At 37.2% G+C, this 12,680-nt stretch overlaps 2 pseudogenes; both read left to right on the top strand.

Annotated features, from left to right (window-relative positions):
• The first annotated feature begins 10,611 nt into the window (after positions 1-10,611).
• On the top strand, positions 10,612-11,121 carry LOC149198708 (cullin-1 pseudogene; annotated as a pseudogene).
• Positions 11,122-11,550: 429 nt separating this feature from the next.
• On the top strand, positions 11,551-12,291 carry LOC149198707 (cullin-1 pseudogene; annotated as a pseudogene).
• The last annotated feature ends 389 nt before the right edge of the window (positions 12,292-12,680 follow it).

The following is a 12,680-nucleotide window of genomic DNA, read 5'->3' as shown; positions in this document are numbered from 1 at the left end:
TGACTTTGAAATCATCTACAAAAAGGGGAAGCAAAATGTTGTTGTAGATGCACTCTCAAAAAATGATGAGGATGTGGAAGCATTGTTTTGTGCCATTTCTATTATCCAACCTAATTGGATGACTAAAGCAAGGGATGAATAGAAAAATGATGAAGATTTGTGGACACTCATTCAAAAGTTGCAGCAATATCCCATTACATCTGACACATTTAGATGGAAAAATGATTCATTATGGTACAAAAATCACTTATATCTTTGTAAGAATTCTCAACTCAAGTAAAAGATTATTTTGGAATTGCACACCTCCCCCTTAGGAGGGCACTTAGGATTTTTAAAAACTTACCAAGGGGTCAAGAAGGAATTTTTTGGGATGGCCTTAAATCTGTTATTCTGAAGTTTGTGGCACAATGTTTGGTTTGCCAACAAAATAAAGTTGAGACAATTAAGACCCCAGGTCTGTTACAACCTTTAGTTATTCCAAGTCAACATTGGGAGGAGGTCTCAATGGATTTTATCACGTATTTACCCAAATCTAAAGGAAAGAGTGTCATCATGGTGGTAGTTGATAGACTTACCAAGTATGGGCATTTTTGTGCATTATCTCATCTTTTTTAAAGTCAGTACAATTGCTACTGCATTTATGGAAACAATTCAAAAACTACATGGAAACCCAAAGATTATTGTAAGTGACAGAAATCCCATTTTCACTGGATATTTTTGGACTGAATTATTTTTTTGTCTTTAAATACTCAATTAGCTCATAGTTCATCTTATCATCCTCAATCTGATGGACAAACTGAGATAGTGAACAAATGTTTGAAAGGATATCTTTGTTGCTTTGTATCTAATAAACAAAAACATTGGGTCAAGTGGTTACCTCTAGCTGAATGGTGGTATAACACTTCCTTCCATACTACAGCAAAAATGACCCCATTTATGGCATTTTATGAATATCATCCATCATCCATCACATCATCTTTAAGAGAAAATTCTAAGGTTCAAGCAATGGAATATCACATCGACCATCATCAAAAAGTTCTCTTACTCTTAAATGATAACCTCACTTTCGCGCAAAATCGAATGAAACAACAAGCGGATCAGCATCGCATTGAAAGAAGTTTTGATGTAGGCGATAGGATATTTTTACGACTATAACCATATAAACAAATGTCCCTCAAGCAAGCTAAGAAGGATAATAAATTATCACCCCAAGTATTATGGTTCTTACAAGGTGTTGCAAAAGATTGGTACTATGGCATACAAATTGGAGTTCTCTGCATCTTCCGGAGTACACCCAGTTTTAAATGTTTCATGCTTAAGGAAGGTTATTGGTGACAAGCTCCAAATTCAAACAATGTTGTCATAACTTGACAAAAAAATGAAAAATCATATTTGAGCCTAAATAAGTGACAGAAAAAAGAACCCGACACCTACTAAATCGATTAATTTCAAAGTATCTCATTAAGTGGAAGAACTTACCTGTTGAAAATTCCACATGGAAGGATGAAAAGCATCCAAAACTACTCAAGCGTTAAGGACAACATTTTTTTGAAGGAGAGGGGCATGTTATGTCCCTATAATACTGGTGTATTCCCCTTATTGTTATTGTTATTGTAGCCCCTTATTGTTATTGTTGTGTCCATGCTTCCCCCATGTTGTTATTGTTATTCCCCAATAAAAGCTCATTATTATTATTGTTGTGCCCTTACAATATTATTGTTATGTAAGTTCTAATAATATTGTGACCCCTTAGACTCCTATATATACCAAAGAGGTCTTATCACTTGTATCATCCAAGAATTATTCATTTATGTAATGCAAAGGAGGTTTCCCCCTCGAAGAGGATAATTTTTAAGTCGGTGATCTATCTATTTGTGAGTTGGTTTCATAACATGGATTGTCTTGACATTGTTAGGGTAACTACCTACCCTTCACCTCCCACTACAATGGTATCATTTGCATTTGCCCAGGTTTAGAGTCAATCTCAACAACCTCAAGATTAAATTAAGAGGGGCTAGGGTTTTACCTTGGATTCAAAGGTTTTTCAACCGTAACTCTAATTGTCTTTCTTGACACGCTGACGGAAAAGAGAATTTCTTGTGATCGAGGGAGGGTTTACACACCAAGTCTTTCATCGACCTTTGCATTTTGTCCACTTATTCCTCTTGTTGTGTGTATATTTTTGTGCAACTTTGGCTATATTATTGTAGATGATAACAACTAACTTACATTGTTTAGTGGCATATATGCAAGTTAACCCTAGCTTTCTTTAGAGTTTCTAGTCTCGATGACCATCTTCCACAAGGATTGTAACCATGTTATGCCCTCCTCATGACTTCCTCGACAATAATTTCTCAAGAGTAAGTCTAAATTTCTAAACCCAAACTTTATTATTTTCTGGAAGGGTTTACTTTATATATATATATATATATATATATATATATATATATATAGAGGCATTCTTTCCACTGTAATAGGATGTTGAAGCGAAGGTTTCACCTTTCCTCGTCAAAGGTGAGATTTTAGTTGTCATTATAATTCTTTTACATATCCTTATGAAAAATTCCTAAGAACTTTGAGAGGTGGATTAAGGAAATTTATTCCTTTTCTCTCACGGGTTAGTCCTCGACTGCACTTGGGTTTTGTTCTGGGCATTTTCCGGAGTTAGATACTTACAAATTTACTTCCTTCTATTATGACCACTACATGTGCCTATTTACTTTTACCCTTTACAAGTTTTCAATGCCATTATCAGGCTTCAACTTGTTTGTAATTTGCATGAAAATTACTTCTAATTAGGGTTTTTACTGAGAGACTTTAGTTATATCATTGTCTGGAGGGTTTTTCTTTAAAACATTTGGGGAAAAAGCTTGGTCTTCATGAACAAAATTATGTAATAGTTATTTCTAATTGAGGGCTTACCCGTCTGTTAACTTCAATTTTCTTACTTGTAATTTTGAGATATGGTCGGTACTCATATGGTCGAAGATGTAAAGTTAATTTCTTTATTTCAAGAAAACAAATTGTATTTTATTCTCCTATAGTTACTGTGCATGTTAATGTAAACACAGTTAGGGTTTCTTTAGCATTGTTAGATAATTTCCTTTTTGCAACACCAACTAGACCAGGAGCCTAGTGGACTCCTATCATGAGAGACCACCTAAAGTTTATTTAGGCACTACTAATTTCATTGCCATGGGCTGCATGTCTTTTGGCCAATCGACATGGTTCCCTTCCTCGTCCTTGGCATGAGACATACTAACCTGAGCAACACACATTACAACTATTTAATTGGTTTCCTTATTGTTTCTTAGTATCTCTCTTGTCCTGCATAGTGCAATTGAACTTAGTTTTTTGTTCAAATCTAAATTTATTGTTTACTGCATATGGGTTGTATTTTTCTACTATGATCAATCCTTTTCATATACACTGATATAGTGAATACCAAGATTAGCTTTTTATTTGGTTTTCTCTTCCCTAATTTCTCTAGAAAAGGGTACACACACACACACACATATATATATATATCACTCTGATCTGAAAATGGAATGTACTTGTTTAAGGGTGCAAGATATCCATTTCCAATAATTTCAACTGTGAGCTAGACACTCCAAATGACCTCTAAAAATGTATAAACTTCTTATTTCTTATACAGAGATAGACTGTAGGGGCATTCACCGGACATGTCAACTCTAAAAAGAGGATGAGTTCCAGAGGCTACCTGGCCCTCTACAGGCTCTGCCTAAAGAAATAACAAAGTAAACACTTAGAATTCTTTGACATACACATGCTTGAAGTTTAAGGTCTTGCGGAATAAGACAAGTAACTTTTTGCAGTTGAACAGGTGATTATGTGTGTATGAAAGTTATAGTTATTTTTTGTTTAATACTTTATATCAGTTTTTTTTAGCATATCATCTTCAGCAAATAAAGACATCAAAGTGATAAAGCAGTTCACCCCCCCTCCGGGCTACATCTGCTGGACCAAACCTCTCCAACTAGACTTGTCCTCTTGTATTAAAATTGCTACAAAGGCTAATACAAGAATAAGGGTGTCTCAAAGGACAGATCTGACTGTAAATACAGAATCAGAAGATAGGAATTAGCCAAACATGCTCTTTCCCAAAACACTAAACAGTGAATTTTGTACCTTATACAGTACTTTCCCCAGTTGGCCCTAGTGGCCCTTTAAATTTGCATGGAGAATTTCGAGGTGAAGATGACCTCAATTGGTTCTGCAACCTCTTCCATTAGACTCATAAGGTCGAAAATAGCAGACATAGGCTTTTGAATCACCAAAAACAGATGAACAGAGCCCCCAAACAGCTCCTGCACTGAAATGGCCCTAGTGGCCCTGAAAGCTTCCCTGAAGCTAAACAGTGAAAAGAATGCCTCAAAAGGAAAAACGAGCTGTAGAAATGGATTCATAAGGCTGAAAAACTTCAAGAATGACCTTCGTTCCACATTCAATGGCTGCACAATTCTCAACGCAGCTCCCAAACTGATTTGGCCCTGGTGGCTCCTAGAACTTCCACGAAACAAAAACACCTGCAAATGACCTCAGATGGCTGTAATACCTGCACCAATGGCTTCAAAAGGTCGAAAAAATCCAAAATCAAAAAAAAATTCGTCCAAAACCGACTTTCCTAGCCAAAGTTATGGCCATTTAAAGTTTCTCTAGTTTTTCCCTAGAAAAACTCCAAGTAACTTTAGTTAACTCCAGATAGCTCCGCCAATTATGGCGGGTCCGCCAAATTTGGCGCTCCTGCCAAAATTCCGCCAACTTAACTGCGATTACATTTAATGTTTGGTGGTTGCCTCGGATTTCGTGCCAGGCGGAATATTCCTTTTTTAATTTTTTTGAAAAATTAAAATTTCTAATGTTATGGACAAATTCTTCTTTTTGCCATAACTTCCTCATACGGCGACTGTTTTTCGAACCGTTTGCGGCGCCGGAATCGGAAAGACGAGCACTTTCCAGTCCTTCAACTTTGAACCAGTTCTAAGTACTTTAAATTTTGAGCATTTTCCGACACTTAGGACATGAGCACCTGATCACACTCACATAAAATTAGTAACATTATCCATTCACTTTCCTATAAATAAACACTTAAAATCATAATAACATCTTATCCCACTCTTTATTAACCTTGAACAGTGACAGGTAACATAATTAACACAAGATTAGATAGACATTCATATCCTTATCTAAAGTTGTCTTAGAAATAGATTAAAGGCTTCCAAGTTCCTCCCAATTGTGAATTATGTTTCTCAGTAGTCCCCCACCCCCAAGCTCCAACTCCTCCCTACCAGGAGAACAATTCAGTGGTTCTTTCTCATTTCACACCTCCTTAACCTTAGCAGCATTCTACTAAATTCTGAGTTTAGGTCCAATCTTTCTCTCCCATTGTTACTTTCTTTTAAATATGATTGTCTTTATCTTCTGCAATCCTTTCTAAATCAGCTTCCACGCATGATACCTATCTCCAGTGATGTATTCTCTTGGTGGTTTATTTCGCCAACAGTCCAAATTGTGGCCAAATGGAGGCTTTTTGTTTTTTTCATTCTTGCCCCTTTCTTGGGCATCACTAATTCCAATTGTTTTCTTGACAATTAAGAGTTTCATTTAACACATTATATATTTTCAAAAACAATAATACACAAAACAAATTTTCTTTTTATTAATCAAAATAATATTTACATTTTCATAACATATTCCTTGTACCACTTTTTTGGTCACATGTCCAATGTAAAAGTCACAAAAGTCGTAAAAAAGAAACAAATTTGGGGTATCACACTTGGCATCGTCTTTTAAGAATATGACCTTCCATAAGGTGTCACACTGGGCATCAATTTTAGGAATATGACCTTCCACCATGGATACAAGGAATTAAACAAGGAAGCAAATCGATGATCAAAGAGGGGTGCAGGTCAACAAAAAAGCTCTACGTTTTTTTGAGGAACACAAGAAACATGTTTTAGTACGAAGGGCAAGTCCATTAACAAGCAACTAGCAATATGAGTTTTTATAAATAAATTTATGAGTTGTGATCATTAATTTTTTGAACTATTACAAGAATAATTTCTATATGTATTGTGTAAATACAAGTCAAGGTTGACAACCCATTGTGTTGATATAATCATTGCACATAGTTGTTTGTATACACATATATGTAAACCATTTATATTTTATTGATCTCTAATAATAATAATATTTTTTTTCAATATATTTTAAAATAATATATTATTTTTTAAATACATCGAAAATAAAATTTTCAAAATTATTTTAATTATTTTTAAATTTAGTAATAATATCTCTTAATTAAATTTTAAAATTTAATATCATAAATTCCAAATTTAACTTTTAACACTAAAATGCAAATATTCAACACTTCTCTGTTAATAAAAACATGTGTATTTCATTTAATTCCTTTTTTAATTGTAAAAATAATATATCTTAATTAATTTAATTATTATTTATAATATTTCAACTAAATAAAATTTAATTTATTAAAAAAATAATAAATATTAAATGAAATTTTTCTGGTAAAATTACAAATAATATATCCTCTTTCAACTACACAACATTTAATGCCAAAAGAAAAAAATATTAAATATTAAATGAGACATGTCTTTAACGAGTCACAAGTAACCTATCCTATTTCAAAAGTACAAATAAGATCTCTTGTGATAAGTACAAACATATGTAACCATCTTTTCTTTTATTAATAAAAGATGGTTGATTTTTTCTTCTCAAAAAAATAGTACAAATAACGTATCCTAACATCCTTTTCTCACTTAAAATCCAATATTACAAATTGGATATCATGTAAAATCCATTATAAACACATAATAACACAATAAATAAGCTTGTTCTCAAAATACATAAAATCCATTCCATTTTACAATATGCAACACCATAAAAGCTCCAAGGCAATAATCACATTTCATTCTAAAAGCATTATAGTAAAACGTGGAGTTTTAATGGCCAAAAAAGCCGCAAACTGTTTGCCTTATGACAGGAAATTTGTAAATTGAAGTTCTCGTACACCCAGAGCAGCGATATCGAAATTAAAATTCATCTAATCTCGGCTTGGAGGCCAGGACTGATTTAAGAAATGAGAGAGATTCCTTGAAGAATGAGCGCGCTGGCCAGCAACTCATTGGTGGGATGGAAACTGTCCCAGAACTGTCGATTGTTGCAGGACTTGTTGGGGTTGTTTGTGACCTTATGGTAGAAGGTATAGAGGCCCTTGACAAGGGCGGAACATGATGATCGTTGTGGAGGAATGGGTCATGCTTTAGCCACATGGCTAAGTGCCCGGCATGACTCGTGGACAGTTGAGGAGGGCACACACTTGTGATGCTTGGGTGGACTTCTCATGGCCGAGACCAAGAGATAGTCTTGGTGGAACCTTCAGTGGAGGAGACATGATGGAAGGGACTCGTGATGATGCTGATATGGTTGGTGACCGAGTTCACTAGACCGAAGATTGAAGACTTGGATGAGGATGACCGATTGTTGTGGTAGGTCTACTTGGTTGGACTACATGGGCAACTTAGTCATGGACATCAGGTTGGAGACATGGAGCATGGCAGTCTTATGCAGGGACATTATGTGGGAGCACTTATAGAGGTGTCACTTATGGACATCCTATGAGGAGTGCCAAGGCAAGGATGTTGTGCAGATGGATTTGCTAGTGTGACATGGAGATTTATTACTTATGAGTTGATGGAGAGGTTGTGCACTCTTGTACAACAAGGCCATGGACTTGGTTGGATTTGTGAGCTAATTGTGGAGCTCATGATGACATGAGATTGTTGTGACTTATAGGGGCTTCATATATGGTGGACTTAGAGGATTTGATGCATTGAGGAGCTGAGGTCACAGACTTTGATGCAGTATGGGATGCATACTTTCAAAGTACATGTATGGGCATGGCTTGGAAGAGTGACTTGATGTGGAGGATCGATATGAGACACTTTGGAGTGATGGAGTTACAATGATGATGATGATGCCTTGACTTGGGCATGGGTTGAGCCGAGACTCAACTACTTTGACACATGGGAGCTAATTGATCTATGATCATGGGCAGCACATGGATAGGTGAGACAAGTGCATACTTGTTTCTATGGATGACTTGAGGGATGGCACATTGCAGATATGATGGAGGTTGCTTCATGGACCTGAATGTGGCACATCAAGAGTTGATGGAGAGGGTCTCTTCATATGGAGGAGATACGCACATAGATAGATGGTGTTGGGATAGATGTGGCTGATTTCATGTAGCACATTGACACCAAACATCATGGACGACATGTTGCAGATGAGATGGATGGAGTTCCATGGACCTGAGCATGGATAATAGAGATAGATTCTTGATGAGTCAAGGATGTGACAGGATCTTTTGAGAAACGACTGATGGTGGCATGAGGATGTTCACTCTCATGGTTTGAGCGTGGCAGTTGGACTGGCCATCCGACTAGTTCAGACATGAGGGCATGCAGTCGACAGAGACGTGTTAGCATTGTGTTGGAGTATCATGGCAGCAGTTCACATGAGGACACATGATGAAGACAGGAGGTCAGTAATCATGGATCGAGATGACATCTGATGGAGAGCATACTATTGAGGTGCATACCTTGGTATGGTGAGCTTGGTGGCAGTTGGTCACTAAGTCGAGGCATGATGGAGATGAGGCTCTACATATGTTGCAAGGATGTTTGCTTTGTGTGGAGGGGTCAACATCATGGATGATGATGATCTTGGTGGATGGCTACCAGGATGGTATGTTGTCGAGGACGACAACGATTTCAGGTGGAGGAGGATGTAAGGACCTCCGGTTGCGGGTGCGACGGGCGCCGGTGAAGTCGTGCACGAGGGCGCGCGGGTGTGCGCGCGCGCGCGCGGGCGAGCGCACGGGCGAAGGCTGAACGACATATGCGACGATCACACGAGTTTAATGCGACGAAAGCAGAACGACACTTTTGGAATGCGACTAAGTGTTGGAGCTTTATATAACGATTTGAGAGGAGACTTGCGTGAGGGCAAGCCGACTTGGAAAGGAAGCTTTATGGGTGCGTTATGATGGTTTTGGGGGTCGGCCAAGGGGCTGCCACCCACACATAACCCACGCAGAGAAGCATATATATAAGTGGAGCATGAGAGCTCATTAACATCAACGCATTCACTCTCATATCTTCGCAAGGGACAAGAGAAGTGCGCAGTTAAGGAAGAGAGATGCGCATATCTCATGCGCTCTACTCTTAGAGGATTGTACACTTGGGTTGAAGTCTTGGAATTAAGTCGAAGGTTGGGCAAGTGTGCCCGGGGTGGATTCTAAGGTGCGGTTTTGGTGTAAGACTTGGCATAGGATTTTAGGTGGCTCGGGTGAGCACCATCCTTTGTGCAAGAGGTGCACAAGACTGTTGTAAAAGGCAAGGTTGCCTCTCTTTGTATTATTTGGCTAAGTGTGAGACTTGGTTTGGCAAGACACACTTGTATGTTGTAAACTGATATTCTTAATATATTGTCGGGCAGACTCACATTACGGGGAGTTGCCCCTCCCCTTTATACTTGTTGCAATTGTTGATGTTCTTGTTATAATTGCTATGGATAATGAATGAGTATGTGCTTCATTAAATATAAAGGATAATTGCATGTTTACTTGGTTGCAAAACACAAGCTAAGTAATGTTAATGTGAAAGTAGGCGTAGTCCACGAATGTTAGTATTGGTGAAAAGAAAGCGTTTGGTGGTGTCGCACTTGCTACAAGCGGTTGGAAGACTACCGCAGGTGTAGGGGCGTGACACTAATGGAGGAAGCGAAGTCACACCGACTCTGCGAGCCCCCAACTGATACAGCCCCTGAAAACGATAGTCAACCATTCCAGCCTCGGAAATCAGCAATTGTGGTGAAAGAAAACAACAGTGGTAGACAATAAAAATTGAAATCAATAAATCATGATTAATGGAGTGATGTAGTTTGGACCTAATGGGCCATAAAGAAATTGAGTATAATTTGATTGCAGATTTGTAAATATTTTGGAAATTTAATAGATATGGATGAAGAGCTTGATTTCACTAATATTGTTGTTATGTAGATTAAATTTCAAAATATGTTAAATTTGTTATGTAGATTAAATTTCAAAATATGCTAAATTTGCAGCTAGCAATATTCAAATTAGGTTTCCAGAAATCTGCAATGGCCAACCATCATGGCACCCATATTTTTGTTGACTCCAGATTACTCTGAAAAAGTGTTGACTTTGAGCTAACTCAACATTGAAATCTACAATGCAATAAATAGGATGGGCATGTCAAGGCTGAATAGTATAATACATTTGGCAGAGGGATGGGGTATTATATATGCTGGTATAGTAAAGTTGAGAAACAAGTTGGAAGGAGTTTCAAATGATGAGTATAGTATGAACGATTACATGAATATTCATTCAACTGTTTACAAGATGTGCATTACCCAAAAGGGTGTTCATAATTACTCGCACTAAATCTATGAGAAATACCGTCAGTGTCTTGAAGAACACATCAGTGGGAAAGTTTTACCAGCTTTAAGCGAAGAGTACGATGAGTTTATGTTGAGGGCGGTTTTGAAATGGTGGAAACATTACAAGGACATGATCCGATATGTCTCAAATATGTTATCTATCGTGGACCAAACGCTCGTGAGAAAAAAAAAAAAAAAAAACTTTCTTCCCTCTGCAATGTGAGATTCAATTGTTTTCGTGAGTTGGTGATGCGTGGTTATGTGAAGAACGCAGTGATGAATATGATTGATGGAGAGCAAATTGATCGGGCTTTGCTGAGAAACATTGTGGACCTTTTTGTGGAAATAGGCATGGGTAGCATGGATTTTTATAAGAAGGATTTTGAAGCTCACGTTTTGGAGGACACTGCTACTTATTATTCTCGAAACGCTGCTTTATGGATTTCAGAGTCTTCTTGTCCTCAATATTTGGTAAAGGCTGAAGAATGTTTGAAACAAGAGAAGGATAGAGTTGCAAATTATTTGCACTCTACTACGGAGAACAAGTTATTAGAGAAAGTAAGAAATGAACTCCTTTCCCCTTTTTATGAAACCCAACTTTTGGAAATGGATGGCTGAGGCTGCCATGCCTTGCTAATGGCTGGAAAGAAAAATGATCTTTCAAGGATGTACAGTCTGTTTTGTGCAATGACAAAGGGCTTGGAACCAATAGCCAATACTCTTTCACAACATATAACTAGCCAAGGAAGCGCAGTAATTAGATTCTTAGAAGATGCTATAAAGTCAGCTAAATATACAGATCAGGGCATACTACAAGAACATTCTGCTTCATTTGTGCACCAGGTTATGGAATTGCATGACACATATGGATTTTGTGAGGAATGCATTTGAAGACAATAATCTTTTTGGCAAGGCTCTAGTACAGGCATTCACAGTAATATGCAATAAAGAAATTGCAGGAATCAGCGTTGCAGAGTTGTTGTCTACAGTTTGTAATACTGTACTGAAAAGGGATGACGATGATCATATTGATAGTGAGTTGGAAAAATGGTGAAGCTTGTTAGCTATGTGGGTGATAAAGATGTATTTTCTGAATTTTGCAGAGAAAAACTTTCTCGCAGATTGTTGTTCAATAATAAAAAGGTAATTGAAAATCATGAACGGAGTTGGTTGTCAAATCTCAAGGTTCAGTGTGGTTCACAGCTTACATTCAAGATGGAGGCCATGGTTAATGATTTTGCTCTTAACCAGGAAATGCAAGCTACCTTTCATGATATTACGAAACAACAGAATCATCTTACAATAGATTTCTCCCCTGCACTGTTGAATACCGAAATGTGGCCAACCTACCATCTGAGATGCTTACTTCTTTCTATCCAACATAAAAATCGTAAGCTTACATGGATACATTCACTGGGCACGTGTGTATTCATCTCCCACTTTGACCACAAGCAAATAGACATGACAGTAACAACCTACCAAGCAGCTACGCTATTGTTGCTCAATGACTCCCAAAAATTGACTTACGAAGACATTAAATTTCTGTTGAATTTGCCAGATGAAGATGTTGAGAGATTGTTGCATTCACTTGCTTGCAGAAATTACAAAATTCTTTTGAAGCAGCCACCTATCAAAACAATAGCTCCACATGATACTTTTGAATTCAATTCTGCTTTTACACATAAAATGGCCAGGATTAAGGTTCCACTTCCCAGCCTGGGAATGAGAAGAAAAAAGTCACAGGGACAGTGGAAAAAGATAGAAAACCAGCGATTGAATCTGCCATAATTCGTATCATGAAAAGTAGAAAGGCTTTGCATCATCAACTATTATTGAGTGAATGTATCCAGCAACTTGAAGGGACGTTCAAACCCAGCATTAAATCACTGGAAAAATGCATTAAAGATTTGATATCAAGGGATTTCTTGCGACCAAACCAACAATATCCCAATATATACGTATATGTAGCCTGATCAAAACTACGCTCTTTAGTCTTAGTTGGCTTTTTGTTTTGTTTTTTTTTTTTTTTTTTTTTGGGATATCTCCCTATGAGATTGTAGTTGAAAACTACGTTCTTTGTAACAAACTATGGGATATCTCCCTGTGAGATTGTAATTGAAAACTACGTATTTGTAACAAATTATGGTGTTTAGTATTAATCGTTTCTTTTAACTTGT

This window comes from Pinus tabuliformis, chromosome 2_1 (genome assembly GCF_031772625.1).
Source record: "Pinus tabuliformis cultivar Carrire ecotype Pingquan chromosome 2_1, CPIR1, whole genome shotgun sequence".
NCBI classification, from domain to species: Eukaryota; Viridiplantae; Streptophyta; class Pinopsida; order Pinales; family Pinaceae; genus Pinus; species Pinus tabuliformis.
Note: the sequence above shows the minus strand (reverse complement) of the source record. Positions and strands in the feature narration are given on the sequence as shown.